General features: G+C 38.9%; 1 protein-coding gene across 5 annotated transcripts in view; it reads right to left on the bottom strand.

Annotated features, from left to right (window-relative positions):
- Positions 1-16,346, bottom strand: part of NEXMIF (neurite extension and migration factor) — a 306,480-nt gene extending 290,134 nt beyond the window's left edge. For 4 of the 5 annotated variants that reach the window (XM_072429679.1, XM_072429676.1, XM_072429677.1 and 1 more), the window contains exon 1: positions 15,664-16,346. The gene's annotated coding sequence lies outside the window, so the exon portion shown is untranslated. Of the gene's footprint in view, positions 1-4,328; positions 4,827-5,817; positions 6,178-6,260; positions 6,541-15,663 lie in introns of those variants that run through there. The other variant, XR_011923262.1, reaches the window with a different exon arrangement.
- Between the last annotated feature and the right edge of the window lie 5,554 nt (positions 16,347-21,900).

The raw sequence follows: 21,900 nt of genomic DNA, 5'->3' as shown, positions 1-21,900 counted from the left end.
TTATTGCAAAAGTCAGCCTAACGTAATATTTGCTATATTACTAATTTTTATTATACATGCTACAAAAATAAGGCTACATGTTGTTTGCTATTCCAGATCTGTATGTGCATTTAAAATGTGCATGATGTAATTTTTGCAGCAACAAATCTGCATTCTACGCTGAACACATATTGAGGAATACTAAATTACAGAGCATTATAATAACACTGCACTGCACCAAATAATACATTGTATTGATAGACCTGTAAGCATTGAATCCATGTACTAGTCTCAGATTAATATCCCTTGATGTGTCCTTGTCAGTGTTAGCCCCAGGGTTCACAAATAGAGAGGGCAATCGAATTAGAACAGGGTGAGTGCAAGGGCAATTCAACTTCAGGAATACAGAAGACAAGGCCAAGAAAAGCTTCTTTTATTCGAAATATCTCTGTTCACGGTGGATGGTTGTGTGTGCACAAATGCTTTCAGCCTTCATTCACAGTATGTGTACTGTTCCTGGTCTCCTATCTGCCATCCATCCTTCACTATGAGAGTAATACAGTAAAATATGTAAGAGCTGAGCATATGAACTAAAAAATGACTGAGCATTCCCCAAATATTAATTATCACAGTGCTTAGAATGTCTTTAGCATCAGTTCACTGTTTATCTGTGGTGATTGCATAAGTAACACTAAATAAAGGGCTTCTGTTATAAACACATTTACATAGTTTACTAAAGAAGATGAAGACGATAAGAACATTGTCCATTTTTGTTCATAACTATCACAGAAAGTGTAGATGCACCTGACTGAAAATAACCACCTCTAGTCTCCACCTAGTTTATTAGTATAGTCCTAATTACCCAACCTGTGAATGGTAAGGTGAAAAACACGATGAAGTCAGGGTAGGATACAGATACACAATGGAAGGGGCAAAAAGATTAAAAAAAAACTAGGCTCAACTATCAACAAAAAGTATCCATTTATAAATATCAAGACACTGATTTCATCTTCTCTCTTCTATCCTCTAGCACTAACTTTTAGCACATTTTCAGAAATGTTACTGCATGCATAAACATGTAGTTTAAAACAAATTTATTTAAAGTAAAAAATCCATCTTTAGAAGTTCAGCTTGGTGAGGAAGAATCTTCTGTTACCAGAAGAGAGGGCATATCTTCTAAAGGATGCATTTGTTAAAGTGACAGAGGTGAGATTGGCCCCCACTTCTTTCAAGATATAAAAAGTAAAAAAAAAAAAAAAAAACTCCCTAAAAAGTAAAAATCAAAACTACAAGACTATGGTGCGTCCTATATCTATCAAAAGCTGTAAAAAGGTTTTGGCTGGAGATCCACTTTAGAGTATATCCAACACTTTTTTAAAAAATTGCTTTTACATTACATTTTTTAAAAAAGTGTTGGATATACTCTAAAGTGGATCTCCAGCCAAAACCTTTTTACAGCTTTTGATAGATATAGGACACACCATAGTCTTGTAGTTTTGATTTTTACTTTTTAGGGAGTTTTTTTTTTTTTTTTTACTTTTAAATCGTTTCAGGTTTTTTTTTGCTGTGTCCCAAAGACACAACAGAAAGTTAAATAGAGTGCCGTTTCTCCCTGGAGAAGGCCCCTCCAACAGAAGATTCCCTCTTGTTCTAGAAACAAACCTAAAATTTGACCTTAATACTTTGTTTCACTGGCAAACATTACCAGTACTGATGAACTGATGAAGTACTGAGAGGGATGAAACTCCCCTGCTGGGACACAGATATCAATAAAAACCTGATGTAGGGGCTAACCCTTCCCTACTCCATTCAAGGAAAAATTGTGCCTTGACATATGCTATAAACTACCTTTTTCACTTTTTAACACAATACATAAAATGTAAAAGTATAAAATAAACACATGGCTCCAGATAAAAAAAAAATTGGAGACATCCAACTGTGCATTGTAGTAAGGCAATGTCACACTTGTAGTGAGGATGTGGTGCCGCTTCCTAGCGCCAGGAATCGCTGCCTCTCGGTGGACTCCATGCAGCAGCTCCATAGGGAATGAATGGGGGCAGCAGTGATTGGTGCTAGTACCACTTACTGCTGCCAGCTGTCAAAAGTGCAGATGCCAGTTATTTAAGAACCAGTGCTAAAGTTCCAACGGGGAGCCACATGGAATCGCTCACTCTTAAGACGGGTGTGAACCTGCCCCTACTATTAACTGTTAATCATTTACTCCCTTCACCACTAACACCACAAATGGTATTTGAACCATAGGATCAATTATTTGAAAAATATATAAAGATTTGTAAAGATCATTCCAAATTGTTTTTACAAAAAAAGTGTTTCAAATAATCATGTCCTATAATAATACCGTCATGTTTATTGTTCAAATTTGTTTCCCCTTAATATTCTGGGTACCTGAACAAATACTGCTAAAAGCTTTCTGTAAAACTTTAATAAATAAAGAGAAAGCATATACATAGAGATGTCTAAATTATAACTGAAAGTAGAGTATATTGTTATAACATTTGCTGTAAGGTGATTTTTTTCAATAGTCAAACCTAAATCTAAAAAAAATCCTTTTTAGTGTATAATAAATAATATTCTCTAATTTGTTTTACTGTACTAGTAAATTTGTTTAAAAAAATTAGAACTCCAACTAAACTAAAAAAGTACAAAAACTTGGTTACCAGTAAACTTGGTTTCCAGTTGGATAATAACCAAGTTTCAATAGAGAAGAGCATTTCACGAAATAAACATCTAATTATTTTTAGGGAACATAGGAAAAAGTTCACACTAAAATAACCAACTGCTACAGTTTGAAATGGTAAAAAAAAAATAAAAAATTTGAAAGTGATTTTAACATGCCGTATCTTCGCAACCACATAAGCAATCAGCACTAAACTTGGCACGTTGGCAAAACAAGAAGATTCACACTGTGAAGACCAATTTTTATACAAATGAGAAGAACTAGGTGGTGTTTATAGAAAGCTAAAATGCAGTTTATGGGTTATAAAGGCCAGAGCAGATGGATGGAAGTTTTCTGAATGCATTTTGAAAAGGATTAAAGAAGATACATTTCTGTGCAAAGTCTTACAAGCTGAACAACAGGGAAGTGGTCCTGTCATTTGATCAGAGCTGAAAAGCCAGCCTGACGCCCCCCATTGATGGCAATAGTGGAGGTTGGGGCTTCTTTTGCACACTTAGCATATCCAAGTAGCAGATGGTGGTTAGGGGGTTTATATTTACAGACCACTGGTTGGTGACCACTAATGTAGGTTATCCTACTAAAGGTCACAATGAAGAGCTCCGTATAGCAACCAGAATGCTGAACTGTCATTTCTGTCCTCTGCTGAGTAGAAAAGAAAAATGTAGAAAAGTGGTCACCAACCTTTCGGACCAATTGGACCACTAAATTCATAACTTTAAATCCTGCACACCATTCCTATAATTTCTTTTTAAAGATAACTACATTTGGAAAAATAATTATCTTCCTAGTTGAAGTATTAATATTGTTTCTATTATCAAAAGAAATGCAAAATATTTGCTTTTTCTCACTCATTATGGGTGTTTTTTTATTTGAATCTAAAGCTACGTACACACTTCCAATAAATATCGTTGGTAAACGAACGACCAACGATCCTGCACGATATCTTTGAACGATCATATAGCACAAATCTTGTACATGCAGATAACGTCAGGATCGTTCAACGATATTGTACACGATAGATGCGATCGTTTGAACGATACAGGAAGTGATGTGCACCAGAGAAGTGAACAGTGTGTACGAACCTTCGGGTCAAACGAACGACATTAACCACACTGTTTCTTTGTCCCTCTGTGCAATATGCCCTTCAAAGTGTTCTCAAGGAAGAAGAAAGCAGCTCTTGCTTTGATGTGTCTGCTTAGTGCTGAAGAGGAGGACATTGAGAAGAAGCTGCGAATGTGGTGTAAGGAATGGTTGTTGGACCGAGACAACATTTCACATGAGAATCTGCTACGGGAACTGCGCCACTCATTCCCAGATGACTACAAGAATTATCTTCGTATGTCAGATGTCTGTTCCAGCAGTTACTTTCTGCAGTTGGACCTTTTCTGCAGAAACAAGATACCTTCATGAGGAAGTCCATTACACCTGAGCAGAGGTTGATTGCCACGCTGAGATACCTTGCCACTGGAAGATCTCTTCAGGACATGAAGTTCTCCACTGGGATCTCACCGCAAGCAATGGGTCATATCATCCCCGAGACATGTGCAGCAATTATCGTCTGCTTGAAAGATGAGTACATGAAAGTAGAGGCGCCATACAATCATTAAAAAAAAAAACAAAAGATACTTTTTATTTAACAAAGTGCATGTAACAAAGTGCCAATAAAAAAAGTATAAATAACCATAAAAAATAAAACATAACTAATTTAACATTATCAACAAAAAACAATTAACATTTGAGTGACACACTCCCACTATAAATCAGTGAAATGGAGGCTTTCATTGCCAAAACTGTACTGATCTGGTGTACTGGAGGAAGGGTAGTGATGAGGCTGCGGGTATGGATAGGGGTAGGTATAAGTAGGGTATTGTGGGTTTAGTTGGTTCATCATCCCTTTGTTCACCAAATCTGTCATGATAATCTCCACAGCACCTGCACGTTCTGGGCACATCTGCTGCAGTTTTGATACAATAAAGAAGCCATCCAAGTGATCCTCTTTTTCGTTTAATATGGACATGGCTTTCTTCAATGCTTCCTTCTTTTCCAGCTCCTGATGTTTTCTTTTCGGACCCCTTTTTTGGTTGGAACTCATCGGAGTGGATGATGTGGCGGCAGGTGAGCTCTCTGTAGGTTCACTACAGGAGGAAGTCTGCAAGAAAAATAAATGGAACATATAAATAGAACATAATATTATGCATATTAAACTCTTCCTATGTTCTCCTTTCAGTTTCCTGATACACCAGAGAAATGGCTGGCCATCGCTTCAGAATTTCAAGATTTATGGAACTTCCCAAATTGTGGAGGAGCAATTGATGGGAAGCATGTAAGAATTACCCCACCGGCAGACAGTGGATAGTATTATTATAACTATAAAGGGTTCATCAGCATCGTGCTCATGGCAATAGTGAATGCCCGTTATGAATTTGTTTTAGTGGACAAAGGAAGAAACAGGCACGTCTGATGGAGGGGTTCTGGATGGTACGCCATTTTACAGGAAGCTGATGATCAAGCAACTGCACCTACCTAGAAACAGCCAAACTGTGGAGGGACTGAACTTTGTGTTTGTTGCAGATGAAGCATTTGCATTGCATGAAAACCTGTTAAAACCTTATCCTCACAAAAACTTGGACAAACATAAAAAAATGTTTAATTACCGATTATCTCGTGCTAGGAGGGTGGTTGAGAATGCGTTTGGTATTCTAGCAAATCGCTTCTGAATATTCCATACAGCTATCAATCTCCACATGGACAAAATTGACAAAGTAGTCTATGCTTGCTGCTTGCTACATAATTTTCAACGCCGGAATAATTGCAGTGCATCATTTGGTCCTCTAATGGAGCAAGATTCTGCTACAGCAGCACCGGGTGAAAGCAGTAACCAATTCACTGCTCTAGTGGATCTACAGGTTGCAGTACCTCAGAATGCTTCAGTGTTGGCTAAAGAAAACCGAAGCAAGTACTTGAAGTACTTCAACACTACTGGAGCAGTAGAATGGCAGGATAGCATGACATAGTCTGTATTCCACAATGTTTGTAGAACGGCAATAAAAATCTGTACTATATGTTTTATACTGTACTATATGTAGCTGTGCCTGTGTTTTTATAAACTGTATAATAAAAAACATTTTTCAATAACTTACCTGGTCTGGTGTCTTGAATATCTCAGGAGTCTCATCAAGGCTTTCCCCAGCATCTCTGTGTACACCTTCCCCAGCATCCTTGTCCGCTTCTTCCAGGCTGCACACTGATGGCCGACCATCATCCTGATCTGTGGTGAATGCTAACAGATTAAAGTACTATAATTTAGGTATGTATACATCATCCGCTGCAGCACCTGACCGCTGTGAAGACTTTATTTTGTTCATTTCCTTTTTGAAAACGGTCCACAGGTTTTGTATCTTCTGCTTCACATATACCTTCCACAGACAGGGATGGGACCTGTATGCCTCAATAAACTCGCGCATGAAGCCAGAAATATTAAATCCATGATAAGACATGATCTGTGAAAAACAATAAAATATAACATATAAAACTATAAACATATAACATATAAAAACATATAAAAATATGCAGCATCACCTACCTCAATAACTATGGTCGGGCGAATTATCGGACAAATTTTCGTACGAACGAACAAACGCACGTTCCGGACTTTGCACCTTGCACATCTGATTTCCCACAACACTTTGCAAATCCAGCCACTTCCTGTTATTGTTTCCTGTCATGTGAGAGAAATGTCACAGCAAAGAGCCAGCCAGCCACTTGTGCCACACCAATGACAAGAGAGGAGATGGAGGTTTTAGTATATATCCTGGAGAGGTGGGATTATGATTGTAGGAGGGCTCATTACATATCCCAGAATGCTAGAAAAAAAAAATCGGGTTTTAGAGAAGGTGCAGCGGTGAATACAAGGAAAGTTTGGTAACAAGCGATCCAAGGACCAGTTGCGGAAAAGGTGGTCTGATTTAAAAAAAACCGTGAGAGGGACGTACTGGAGGCGTTAAGGCGTCGTATGACCAAAAAACCTAAATATACATTTTTTTAGTTTGTAAATTTTGGTTTTGGAAAATTATTCTTTTCAGGTAATGTAATATTTTGGGAAACTATTTTTAATTTATTTGTATTTTTTTATATTTTTTTAATTATTAGTAATTTTGTTAATATTGTATGTTGTTTTTCATTTTTTTAGAGGTAGGGGGGCAGCTGAAGGAGCGTCCAGAGGAGCAGGTTGAGGTAGAAGGTAGGATATTGTTAAATATTTCATTAAAAAAAAATGTATTATTTTAAATAAATTGAAAATATATTACTTTAAAATATATTTCAAATTTTTTATTATTTTATTTTTATGCAGAGTTGATTCTGGTTTCCCTGCAGAGGAGGTAGTGGAATCTGTGGTGGATATTGACCCAAGTATGTACCAAAATTTTAGAGAATAAGGTTGCATATAATTGTGTGTGTGTCTGTGAGAGAGAGAGAGAGAGAGAACAATCAGATAAGTATTGGTATTTGCGGAGCGGGGTGTCTGTTGTAATGGTGGAAACAATACTGAAGCGTACAGCTCAGCAACAGTTGCCTCATACAATGTAAGACTACACTGACGTCATGGTGTGCCTCCCTTGTTTTTCTGTATCGAGTACAGTTCGAGAATGCAATATAAAGGTGAAAATTGCCATTCAGAATATAGGAATTTATTAGAATATTATTTTTGTTTTATTATTATTCAAACATAAAAATTGCAAATAATGTCCAAATTTTTCTGTGGACCACCAAAATTTTCTCGCAGACCACCAGTGGTCTACGGACTACTGTTCGGTGACCACTGATGTAGAAGGTTATCCCAATAAAAGTGACAATGAAGAGCTCCATATAGGAAGCAAACAGAATGCTGAACTCAATTCCATTTCTGTTAAAGCCAAGCTGGACCTTGACAGTTGTCTGTACCGCCAAAAATTCCTAACAAAGAATTGTGCGATCATAAAAACACTTGAACATTCATTTTAAAAACAGTACAAAAAGGAGCAGTGATGTGAAGTAAGGTAAAACAAACAAGTAAAATTCAGATATAATTGTCAAACAGCTCTGTGACTCAAAGAATGGCTGCCACCAGTTACTCTGATCCTATATAATCCGCAGAATGTAAGTAAAACTCTCTGGTAAAGAGTCCGTTAACAAAACAAATGAATAATAATTAAGCTGACCTCTAGGCAGATAGACATAAAAGGCATGCATTAATGCAAATCTGTAATCAGACACATATTATTACATGCATCACTTATAATATTTGCATAAACTTATGAATATTTCACTTATAAATCACTTAAAAACACACTGCCTGGATTGGACCAGGTAGCAGCCTCTTGCAGGGCTTGTACAACTGCAGTATAAAAGAAGAAAGCCATGAAAAAAGCCAATCTATTTATGTGCTGACAAGAGGCACGCTCATAGATTTTAATTTTATTTTGACTGGAGTTCTGCTTTAAGACATAAATATATTGTATACACAATGTTTTTTTCTCAGAAAAGCATGAATATATATAAATTAAAAAAGGAATACAATGTTCCTGTATAATTAGGGTATAAATGACATTGGCTATTGTTTCCTGGTCATGATCCGTACAACCTTAGATAGGTGTGCACAGAGGTGAGTCATAGCTGGAGAAAAAGGAACACTGCAGGATGTAAACCCTGCATCTGTAAACCATGTTGTCTAAATGAAATTGTTTGATCATCTAAAACAAATTAGAAGTGATATACACACAGGTCATCACAATACAATGTTAAGCATCTCCAGCCATCTACATTTTTGTCATATTTCTTCATGAGGGGACAAAAAATCCTTAAAAGTCTGCAAGTAATTATTCCTCTAGCTTTGTTTGGGGTTTGGTTTGTAGGCAGGTTATGATATTATTCAACAAGGCAGATATAAAAAAAATGTCACGATAGCTGTCCTGGCAAAAAGAACTGAAAGAAACTCAAGACATGCCATTTTACAAAAAAAAAAAAAAAAAAAAAAAAAAAAAAGGTGATTGAGGAAACCAAAGGTATGCTAGTCATATACTGTGATTTTTTGATTAGAAAAAAATCAGATCAAATCAGTGAAAGCTCTTTACATAAATGCTATTTTATTGATTGTTTACTATCAGTATTGAAGTGGAATGACAATCAAAAATTCATCATGCAAGGAATTTTTTGATCAATTGGTTAACTGTCGTTTTGACATTAAAACCATTTTGTGTGTCACAATCAATATTGAATCGATCAAAATACGATAGGAACAGGAAGTTATGCTGAACATCTATTGCAGACACTTTTTTCACTTTGTTATACACAAGTGGGAAAATCAATTTTTAAACAAGTAGATGTACATTTTAAAACTGGAACAATTTGTATGTCAATTGTTAATTTGAAGGGAAAACCACATAATGTATGCCTAACAAATTGGGTTTGGAAAAAATAATAAACACTGAAAGAAAACCTTTTCCCTGTATTTAAGAAAAAGTTTTTTTTGTATAGAGTAGGGAAATGTTAAAAGCTACCGGTATCAGATTTTTATTGCTATCTAAGACCCATTATGGAGATTTTCCTTCACTTTTTGTCCTACAGATACAACTAGAAGTAAAAAGAAATCACTCCTAAGTGAGGAAAATCCTCTCAAAACAGTGGCCACCAAGACCCATGCCGGCATTGAAAGATTTCCCTTTTATTTATAGTTACATCACTTGAAGTCCTAGTAATTAGTACTGGTCAATAGAACACAGAGAAGGTTTATCTTTTTTAAAAGAAACAAAAAGACAGAAATAAAAACCTTGAAAGGGGTTCTAATCATTTACTACAGCATCCAAAACTTGTAAAAAAAAGTTTTGCCTCTAGATACATAGTCAGCCTAAAATCGAAAGTTTGACCTCAACATTAGGTGTCCCTTTAAGGTTTTACTAAAGACAAATGACACCACACAATTGTTTCTTTCTTTGCTACAGAAGCAAAGAAAAACTGATCCAATGATGATGGTGGAATCTCAAGTTATGTCCACAGCCTGTGAAATAGAATCCCAAATAGAAATAGAATCTCAAATACAGGCAGCCGGAAAGATAAAAAGCTGGTGTTGCAAAAACTAAAAAGTCAGGTTCTGTTGGACTTCAATTTACAGGAAAAACTTTTACCTAAACTATAGAAAATTCACCAAAGAAACCATTTTATAAGAATTCTTCAAATTATTTTATTTCTTCCTAGAAAATTGTATAAAAGGTTTTCAAATATGTATTTTAAACTTGTTGGCACATATTTAAAGCAGATTATATTGTCACAAAATGTAGAACTTATATATTTGTACTTTTGATAAATATGTAAATAAGGGATGCTGAAGTGCCACAAGAAACAAGCATAAAGACCTTCAATCACCTGAATTCAGGGAAGGTAGACAGTGAGTGCTCTAGTTGTATCAATATTAATAACACCAGTCAGCCATTTTTAACTTTTTAAAACAGAGTACTATCTAAAACAGGGAGCATCAGATGTCTGCTATTATCTTCCTTTGCTAGAGAACCTCTTCTTTGTATTTGTTTGACCTCTTTACTAAAGGCTTGATTCCAATGACTTTGAAGCCAAAGCCTCATGCAGATGTCTGAGAGATATCAGATGATTGTGACAGATGAACAAACAAGCGCTGTACACACAAAGCCATTCCGTTCAATAGGGACAGGTGGATGAGCAAGAGGCAGCCCTCTTGTTCCTGATCGGTCATTTATCAATCCGCCACAGATGAAGAAAGGGTCCTTTTATCGAAGTCGGAGAGAGAAGGGACTTATACTAATTGGTCTTTATGAAGTGCATGCGCAAAATGTTTCAAGAAAAATAAAAGCTTGTGCAGGTAGGTTAGGGAAACTTGATTTCTCTTTCTGAGAATGTTAGTTGGCTGTCTGTCACTGTATGTCTCCAGTTTTATTTACCACTTTCCTAGTTATTTAAAGTGGAACTAAAGTCGCACTTTGAAGACTTAAAACTGGCACCCTGACTTGCTTTACACATGCTGGGAATTAATGAACTTCATCCCAGCACTGCCAATCAAGATGGCCAAAAATCACATCCAGAAAAAAATGTAAAAGGAAGATGGCAGCACCCTGCAATGGAATGGGGATAGGCGAGTATAGTGGATTTAGTTCCTCTTTAACTGTAAAATATTGATCTGGAGTTCTGGCTTTGATCTGACCTCACTTGCTATAATTTTTAATCCAGCTCAGATCCCCAGAACATACTGTAAGGGTATCGACCTGACAACTAGAATTTTCAACTAGAATTTTCATAAAGTTAGCAGTAACAACTTACCAACTTTTTTCTCCTATAGCCTTTACCTTTACACCTAATTGTTGTGTTGGTTGTAAAGGCAGACTTTCCTTAAAAAAAAACGTGAAGTCATAATTGTGAACATCAAAACTTTATGGTCCTGTCAAAATAATAAAATGTTGATTATTTGGTTTAAAATAGTTTTACAAAACAGCACCATAAACATCATACTAATAAAAACAGTAAAAGTGTAAATAAATACAGTAGAAGTGTATTTAAACTTTAATCTGCAGGTCTTTTTCATATTGTTTCAAGGGCACTGAATACAGTTAACTAAAACAAGACTTTGGGGAATACTTAACAGCCAGACTCCATTAGCAATGTCATGCTCTACTTTGGAGACTGTCATGCCTTCCAAAGGTCTGCAACAAACATAAAGGGAAAAATGCTTCCAAATCTTTCCGCACTAAGATGTTACTGACCAAAGAATGCATGAATCAAATAAAAATGCTGGATTATCACCACTTTCTATGTTGTATTACTCTTTATATACCCTAAAATGCTAATGTACCTATTGACATCAAAATTTTTATTATAATAATAAAATCACCTAATAAAACAAAACTCTACACAACTAAACACCAATATGTTAACAGTAGTATCTGCCAAAAGATCAGTAAAAATGTTCAACTGTGTGACCCAGACAATTCAGCAACAGCAACCTTACTATTTACTGCAGTGAACTTCTGTCACCAAGCTTCCATTGTTAGCCTGAAAGGGCAATAGCGTCTGACATACCCATAGTGGCACTTTTCCCTTTCCCAGTCCTGCTAGGCAGAGGCACAAAATACCTGCCAAGAGTTCAACTTTAAATAACTCTATAGATTGTCAGCAAGGTTACAACCCTTTTTGGACAATTACCTTTAGCCATAACTACATCATACCTAATAAGTTTGGTTTGGTCGATATGGTCAGCCTATGATTGCTGGGCTCCTTCTAAACATGTTAGTTGCCTGGGTGTTATGCAGACCACCTGGCTTTAATGAATCTGAGTCTCTGACCCACAACAAGCTAGTGCAAAGAGGGAAATCCTGATAAAAGACTTTTTCGATCTAGATTAGTGACTCTAACTGTTGGCACTGGAAGAACAGCATAAGAGCAAGACAACTTGCAGTTATAAATTGAGGAAACCAATGTCAACCAAATGTTTTTTTAAGAAAGATTTCCCTGAAAGAGATCCTGTCATGATGATGTCCAATGTAAAGCCTACATGTAAAAGAAGATCTGTATTCTTTATATTTATCTTTCTGGTGACCCTTGTCTTAAAACTCCACTGCCATAAGAGTTATAAGACACAGATGAAATGGTAAGAATGCATCATCTTTTACAAGCTGGTTTTGTTTTTCGTAAACTAAAATGACAGGGCCACTTTAAAGTACCACTCTGTATAAAAGGGCAGGGAAGCAACAAAAAGAGTGGTATTGTAACAAACCAAAAAATATTCAAGTACAACATTGGCATGCTATTAAACCCTTTCTATTATACATATACCAATATATTCGGTAGAATTATGCACCATCATATTTCTGAGCCAAACATCTGTATATTTCAAGGAATCAAGTACTGTGCTCGATTTGAATTACATTTATAGGGATTTGTTGTTGATATGAAATAATACCAGTGTCTCTCTGTCTGTATGCTTACACTAACTGGTATTTAAGGCTGTCAGCCAAGTGGAACACCAACCTGCTCTGCCACCAATCTAAATAGCAACTCATTGCACATTTTTTAGTATAGCCGTATGGCACAGTACTAAATATTTGCAGTTACCCAAAGTATATGGGTTAACCCAGAGAAATTAATTCTTCTTTCCTTTCCCAATAGTTTATGGGTCAACCCGGAGAAATGAATTCCTATGTCCCTTACCAACAGCACATGGGCCAAACCAAAGAAAAAAATACTTCTGTTCCTTCCCCATAGTATATTAGCCACCCCAGTGAACTGAATTTTTCTGTCCATTTCCAATAGTATATCAGTTCTTCTGTTGGACACTTTTATGAAGAAGACCCACACATATATAACCAAAAAGTGACCAACTGCTGAGAGTAAAGGAGAGGAGCCACAGGGCCTTCAAGGTAACACTAGAAAGAAGATACTGTGGGAAAGAGTATCAAGGGTGGATGAGATTATAAAACATGTGATACATGTTGTCATTACCTGGTCTTGATGACCAGAAGAAACACTGTTGAGGGTGAAACAACATAAAAATGACAAGTGTTCTTTTAATAAAAAATCATATTTATTTCATACCTAGATGTCTAACCAGAAGAACTATTTCAGTTTTAGGTAAATGTTGCTGTTTCTGTTAAAAATATTGACATTAAAATTAACCAGAAGAACAACATTTGTATTTAACTGGATCTGGACACTTCCAGACCCTGCTATGGTGGTAATGAAAGGGTCCGTTCCTTTACCTATTAATTGTTATATAAAAATAAATGAAGTGTAGAAACATCATGAGGAGCAATGCTCCAAAATGTACTGGAATTGTGATTGGCAGATCTTGTCTACTAGAGTACCCATGATATATAACATATGACAACCTTGGACTAGATAGATAGATAGATAGATAGATAGATAGATAGATAGATAGATAGATAGATAGATATAGTCTATTTATGTCATTTCTATAATGTCACGATGATCTTTTATGATGGACAATATACCTTTAAAATTCTACAGTGTACTGAAGACAGGGGGTTAACCTATCTATGTATAGACATCAGGAATCTGAGACTGTAAATGAATGTTCCCACTGGAGATCTCTGTTACTCCTGACACAGATGGTTAATTCTATTAGCAACCTAATTTTTTCTCCAGTATCCATTCTAAAAGTCATTCATAAAGCAGACTATTTGCCAGCAACCTTGTTAATATGTTTCTACACATGTTTCTACTTTGGCATTATTTTTCTGGAAAATCATTTTTTTTTCTTACAGCAAATCACCGCATGGTTGCACCCAATGCAGGGAAATGATCTTCTACAAACAGTAAGCAGAATGTAATGTATAAGGGGATACATTGCAAGGCAGAATATGAAAGGAAGTGGAGGGAACAGCAATGGCCTGTGGCAAAGACAAAATCCACTTGTACCACACATTACAGCTAAGATGTCACAAGTGCTGAGAGCATCATACTATCCACTAAACGATAATCTGAAGATCACTCCTCTACGTTGATGTTAAAAAAGCCACAATGCTCCATCATGCATGAATTTATATACGAACAAGGCCTCTGGTAAACACACTCCTGCAACAAATAAGTCCAATCAAAGACACTTTTTGGATGCAATGATTTAGGTATGTACATATATTACCAATTATAATGTAGAGTCTCATGGGCCAGCTGTGGACCTTCAGGGCATACTTGCTGCCCCCTAACCTCCCAATGGCCCTCACAACCGACATCATGCAATATGCACTAGGTACCTCTTGCCAATTTCTATCACTTTTTGTGAGGATTATATTAATAAATTACCTCTTTATAATCTTTCCACAAACCATGGCACCACTGCCTGCCTCTGTATACATAAATGATCAAGTTGCTTAATATTATATTAGTAAGAATAATTTAATAGACGCCGACATAATTAGCGACATTATGGAGAATTTATTCCCCAGCCTCCAGGAATACGGATACTCCAAAGTACTTCAGACAAAACAGTAATTAAACCAAATAATGATGTCAGAAAATGGACTTAAATATGGATAAATGATATGCCATGGCTATAGATGGGGGGCCTTACACAATGCTCATTAAAATATAATTTGCCTTACACGCTCAGTGAGGTTAATGGGAAACGTTAGATAATGATATAACTGTTTATTTTAAAGTCGCTTTTAATGTATCTGGAGACATTTAATTGTGTTTTTCATTCATGTGCGGTTTCTTTTAATGTAGGCGACTGACTGCTAAGAGTTTTTGTTGGTCCTGTGGACGTTGGATCTACACCCCAGAGGTAGATTATAGATTTGGAAAGGCAAAAAAACAAACTATTGATTGGTTCTGTAAATGGAACGGGATGAATAGCACCCAATATAATATGGGGGTATCCAAAGCACCGGTGAGTTTGGCACACTGGATGAATATGGTGCATTACAATGCCACTATCATCATTCCTGTCATCTTTTTAATATATTTTTGTACAAAATCAGAATCGCTTTGTTTCCTACATTCATTCACATCGCCTAGGAGAGAAGCACGCTGAAAGGGAATGTCATGTGGATAAAGTGAATGTCAAGCCGGAGCATATGTTAATAGCTCTGTGTAGATGATGCACGCCAGGGACAAGGCTTTTTGGGAAATAAGAACTAGTGGCCCTAGTGATTGGTTAGTTGGATAGGAGGTGCATGATGCCTGAAACATTGACATCTTACTATGCCCTGATTTTACAAACACTGACTCCCATTAGGACAAGTGTAGGGGAAGAAAAACAATATACTGTACACACACAGCCCTGATCTACAAATACACATGATGTAAGCCATGCTGTAGCGGCAAGCATAGGGAATAACGTGCAGCATGATGGCTGGTAAACTACAGGCCTGCTCATATTTCTCCAAGAAGAGAGGCCTTGGTAGGCTTCTATGGTGGATTGCAGGAACTCCCCCCCCCCCCCCAAAATGTAATAGAAGACAAGCACTTACATAGAAGGCAATGTGACATGGCTGGCCTGGGAGGTGTAAGGGATGAGGAGGGTGCAGGATGTACCACAGCTCTTCTCTTCTGGATGCTGGAGTCTTCTATGGAGGATGAATGGCAGGGTCTCCTGTGCAGAACCAGGGACTTTCCACTGATGTGCTGGACCGGTGAGTGTCCTCCTCACCTGTGCTGGCTGTGTGGCGGTCGGTGGTCCCCTGGGTGCTGGCTCAGTCAGTATCCCCCCCACCCCTCTGCAGCAGTTACTGAGGAACACAGCTATGGGTTGGGAGCCCCGGTTGCAGCAGGTGGATGCTCCTCCCTGTCTCTGCTCCTCCTGCAGGATGCTGCATCCTCCCCAGCGCGCACAGCCCTTTGTGCATCACCCTGCTCTCTGCATCTCCCTGGAGGAAGGGGGCTGGAAAGAAAGGAGGCGACTCTTTCTCAGCAGTGCATTAGCCTGCACCTCCTGCTTGCCCTAGTCGTGCCCTCTGCCCCATCCTCACACAGCAGCGCCGGCTGCTGCCATTGTTCCCTTTCTATTCGCTGTGTTTGGGCTCCGGGAAGCGGGGCCGCGCGGCGACCTGTCATAAAGGGCGCGCACTCGGGGAGCAGGGAGCGCGCGGAGAAGCAGGTGCACGAGCGCAGAGGACCATAATGAGACGGCGGAGGGGATGCCGAGAGGCGGGGAGGTGAATGAGGATGGGCGAATAAAGCAGCACATTTTTAACACTTTGTTGATCAGAATAAAAGCCATATCACTCAATATATATTTATATAAAAATAAAGTCAGGATTTCCATCTTGGCCGCATGGCCAGAGCACCACACGCTTCTACTTCTTTCTACGTTCTGTCAGCCCTGCAAGACTTCTCTGCTGGTGTCACTGCAGGGACAAGGAACTTCTGCTCATCTGTTCCAGCACAGGAGGCAGAAGAAGTCTTCACACTTCTAGGACACGCAACGCTCTCCCCCTCTGTCAGCTCCTAGCAGCCTGGGGCCCAGCACAGTTTTGATCCCACACTCTGGCTCCTTTGACTTCTCCTCCTTCAAAGTTCTCATCAGCTAGCACCTGCTATACCATTGAGTTCTGCTAAGGCTTCAGCTGAATTCAATCCTATGGGACACTTTTATTCCTGCTTCCATCACATCCTGCCGAGAAGTTGTGCCTGTCCTGCATATAACAGGGAGTCTCTTGCCTGCTTCTCTGCTTGTTTAATTCTGTCCCACACATTTTGAACGCAGGCTCCTTTTCCCACCACTTTCATATCCTCCCTGCAGCATCTACTACTGCAACTCTTATATTCCCACAGCAGTATACCAACCTAAAAGCTACCTTGCATGACTGTATTACCTGGATATGTACAAATACATTTCCCGCACCATTCCAGCCAGAATGGAAAAACAATAAAAAACGCACAGCACCTCGCTCTCCAGACCATGAAGGTACATCCAACTCCTCTACTACCTGTGATCCTGAGGAGTCATCCTTCCTGCCTGTAGCCCCATGCTTGGACTTCTCTACGCAACCTTCTAAACAATCTCATCATGCTACCACACAAGAAGTCTCCAACATTCTTTTGCCTTACTTTGAACAAAATTTCAAGTGAAGCTGTCCTCCAACAAATTACCTTCAAGAATCACGGAGCTTGAGCAACGCACCAGTGACCTAGAGGACCAAGCCATTGAGCGCCAAACTACAATTGCATCTCAACAACTCTTATTAGTCTCCCTGTCTGATAAATATGAGGACTTCGAGAACAAATATCACTGTGCCCACCTCCAGCTGATTGGCATTCTGGATTCTTACAAAACTGTTGTCCTTTCCCACTTTATTGCAGTGGACATTCCTCAGGCTCTACAGATGGACCTACTTCCTCCACATGCCATTGAACGTGTTCACCGCCTTGGACCAGAGCAGCGCACTCCAAACCCTAGACCTCGCCCAGTTGTTGCAAGGTTTTGCCACCCGGCAGTCAAGGAACTTATCCTCTCAGCTTCCCACCGCTTGGGATCCCTTATGGTCCAGGGAGAAATTAACTTGATTTTCCAGAATTATTTGGCAGCTATAGCACAGCAACGACGTGTCTTTTCTCCAGCCTATTTGCACCTGACCCGGGTACCTGAACACCGCTACCTCAGGCACAACTTGGATCACATGCCACCTTATGGACTACAGCTTTCACCACCTTCTCTTTCTGTACATGATGGGTAACTGTGCAACTGCCCTGTTATTATTGTTTTTTATTTCCAATCCTGACAAATGCAATTTATCCTCCAATTGTAATTCTGGTTCTTTTATCCCCCGTTATTAGGTTACCTGATTTACCACTGTTGCTAGCCTGTCCTGCCTATGGGAAGGGGAATACATCTCGCTACTTGGCCTACAGTTTTTGACTTACCCCTTTTCCTGGGCAAATAACTTGTATTTTCAGTCTTACCATACGCAATTTCTCCCCAGTTTGTAATACTGGTTCTTTTTTTCATCCCCCTTTGATAAGATACCTGTTTGTGGGAAAGATTATTTTTCTCTGCTCTTACTCAAGAGACTTACCAAACAACCTCTTACTAGCTTGGTAACCTCGTTGTATTTTATTCTCAAGAACTGTCTCGCTCAATCACTTGGCATTGTGTTTTATAGTGTGCTTCATAACCCTTTTTTCCTCAAGATTAATGACTATGACAATGTTATGTACTTGCTGTTTTGCCTTTCTGCTCTTATCTTGTATAAGTTGTCAAGGTATTACAATTTTTATCTGTTTTTTTTTTGTCTGTCCTTCTCTAACAACGAATGGCCTTGACCAATTTTTTGCCATTAGATTTTGAAATGGTCCCTCTTACTCCGTGTCCACGGAGGGTCTCGGCAGCTTGGGACAGTTAAGTCCGTTCCCCCGCAATTCTTGCCCTCATATAAGGGCCCTGGCTACATTGTCTATTGCTCATAATCCCCCACCTGTCACCTCATCTACTCTTAAAATAGTGGCTTGGAAGGGGGGAGGCCTTAACCACCCCATTAAAAGGCGCAAAGTTACTTCCCATTTGTGCACATACTGTCCCAACCTGATGTCAGGCAGTGGGGTGTTTCAGGGGATAGCACTCCGGCCTTTGCAGCACTAGGTCCCAGGTTCGATTCCCAGCCAACCTGCATGGAGTTTGCAGGTTCTCCCCGTGTCTGCATGGGTTTCCCCCGGTTACTCTGGTTTCCTCCCACATCCCAAAAACATGCAGTGAGGTTAATTGGCATGTAAAAAATAATGTTTCTCCAGGAAACTCACCTGAAAGCAAAAGATACGCTGCATATACCTGAATCTTGGGTGGGGGAAGTGATTTCCTACTCCAAAAAATATATTATTAGTATACAAAACCTTCTCAGGATTCTTTGCTCCCCGATATCCAATCCATAGTGTCACTACATTTCCATGCAAGACTTTTTAAGTCATGGTCATCACTCCTCCTCTTTTTCATGGGCAGCATAGCCCTGATAAAAATGGTAGCATTCCCCAGGCTGCTGTTCTTTCTTGAGGTGCTCTGTTCTTCTCACACCCAAGCAAACCCAATATATAATTGGTTTACTAAGACACTTCATCTGGGGTAGCAAACATTCCAGAAACCGTCATGCAACATCAATAAACATCTAATGGGGGCCTCAACTTACCTAGTATTGCGTTATACAATGAGGCACCACTCTTATGTATGCTTAAGGATTGGTTTCATAGCACCTCATTTTATACTAATCTGAACATTGATTTTGCCCTTAGCTCACCCTTACAGCCCATTTTCTTAAAGGGCCTCCATAAGGAGCTGTTGCCTGACATCAATCAAAACCTGGTATTGTCTTCACAATGACACCTTTGGCACACCCTTCAGAACAAGTTGCTTCTCAACGCTCACACTTCTTTGTTTCTCCCTTTATGGAGGAATTCGAATTTCACTCTGAATTCACCTCCCCTGTTTTCTGAGATTGGGCAGATATAGGCCTATCCTCAGTGCAATCACTCCGGAATCCCAAAACTCACAAATCTTACTCCCTTATTGAATTGCAGTCGAAATTCACAAGCACTATGCATAATTTGTTTGCTCTCTTCCAGTCGCATGACTATAGTTCCACGATCACTTACTCCCTTATGGCCATAGACTGGACATAATCCCTTGGACACCATGTTGCTCTGCCTCCTGTCCCCCGCTAAAGCAAAATTTAGATTACAATTTACTGGCCACTGGCCTGGTGGGCTGGCGTCAACATTTTCCTACCTTAGAATCATCATTTCTGTTGCAAATGCTGCGAGTGTCCTGGAGAGCGGTGCCATTGGTTCAATACCGAAAGATGTTTTTTAAGTTATTCTACAGTGCATATATTTAGCTTTTACGAGCACATCGTATGGGCCTGTCAGAATCCAATAACTGTCTCAAATGTGGTGCAGTTCAAGCAGACCTTTTCACAACTTTTGGGACTGCCCCTTAAACGTTTCTGGAGAAATTGCCTGCTTCATCCAAATGCACCTGGTCAGCTTTCTGCCTTTCACCCCCTCTTGACCAATATTTGGTATTGTAGGTGGAGACAGTCCTCGCTACTCTTGTGGTGCTAATCATTTGTTACTCCTTCTATCTACAGTAGGAAGGAAATATATTCTCCACCGCAGGATATCCTCTGACTCCCCTCAATCCAGCTGTTCCTCTGGAAGCTCCAGCATTTGTTCAAAAACCTCCACAGGGGTTTCAACCAAACTACCTGGTACCTTACCAGATGTAAGAAACGGAATTTTGGAGACTTGAAGTTTAATATTTTTGTGTTTTTGCTATTTTTTTGTAGATAATTGAGTTGTCTTGAAACTAGTTATATCCTCTTTATAAGTAAACCAACATTTTCTTCCCCCTAACCTTGAGACTCCTTGCCTTGAGACATTCTGTGCTCAGCAAAGTTGTTAATTGTATTTCTTGTTATTGACTAACCACTAAGTGCCTTCCACCCTGCTGTCTGACTATAAAAATTGGGTCCTGATAATAAAGTTTTGAGAGTGATCTGACTACATGCTTAAGTTGTGTGTGTTACGTTCTCTCCCAGCGCTGTAAACAGAAGCCATCAGAAAGAGAGAGGGACAGCTGATCTGGGATCAGCAAGAAATCGCCCTAACACATGTGTCTTAGAAGGTGACACTCCTATTAACCCCCTGAGCGGTAATCCCAAGTGTGGCTCAGGGTAAAAACAACCTGCTGAAAGCGGTAACCCCGAGCCACACTCGGGGTAGCTAAAAACATAAAAAAAAACACTTGCCTCGTCCCATCAGTGTCCTGCCCATCCGTGCCCATACTCTGGCCGCGTCCGGTCTGTCCCCTGGCGAGTGCACTGATGTTCCCTTGGAATTCCCGGTGACCTTGATTTTTGTGTTTTTTTATTTAAAGTTTATTAATAAATTTATTACATTTATTAAATATTGGACATATTTCAGTCAGTTATGCCTAAGAAATACAAGCTTACAATGTAAAATAAACTTTCATGAAAAACAATTTACCGCTTTTATTCATATAAATCTGGACAGAAATTAACTGCCAAGGAGGTTAACCTACCTAGCGTTCTAATTCCGTTCAAATTTCCATGCAAAAAGCATTACTTTTTTTTGGATGGAAATTTATTTTACATTGCCATCATTTTTAGGCATAACTCACCAAAATATGTCCAATATTTATAAAATAAATAAACTTTAAAAACTTTAAAAAACACAAAATCGGTTAAAAAAAACATAAACATAGTTAAACACGTAATGTAAGTGTACAGCAGCATATATAATATATATACCGTATTTTTCGGACCATAAGACGCACTTTTTCCCCCCAGAAGTGGGGGGAAAAAGTCCCTGCGTCTTATGGTCCAAATGTATCAAAATGTATCCTTCCCAGCTGCTGTCCCGTCCCCCCTCTGCCTTTTCTCCTGTCTGTTGGTTTTTAATGCACATAAAATATTTTAGGACACTATTTGTTTCAGAATCTTTTTTTTTCTTCATTTCCCTTCTCTAAAAAACTGGTGCGTCTTATGGTCCAGTGCGTCTTATGGTCCGAAAAATACGGTAATATAGTTATATATATATATATTGTACGAAAATTTCCTTGTATTGGATATTGAATTGAATTTTCCGCCGATCTGCCCGTCCGCACCGACGCATGCACCGACGTCATCGGGAAACCCTGAAGAACGTCTCTGAATTGTGCGGCTGGAGATCAGAGGAGCAGGACGTGTCCCCAGGACCTGCAG

The sequence above is a fragment of the Pyxicephalus adspersus genome, chromosome Z (genome assembly GCF_032062135.1).
Source record: "Pyxicephalus adspersus chromosome Z, UCB_Pads_2.0, whole genome shotgun sequence".
NCBI classification, from domain to species: domain Eukaryota; kingdom Metazoa; phylum Chordata; class Amphibia; order Anura; family Pyxicephalidae; genus Pyxicephalus; species Pyxicephalus adspersus.
Note: the sequence above shows the minus strand (reverse complement) of the source record. Positions and strands in the feature narration are given on the sequence as shown.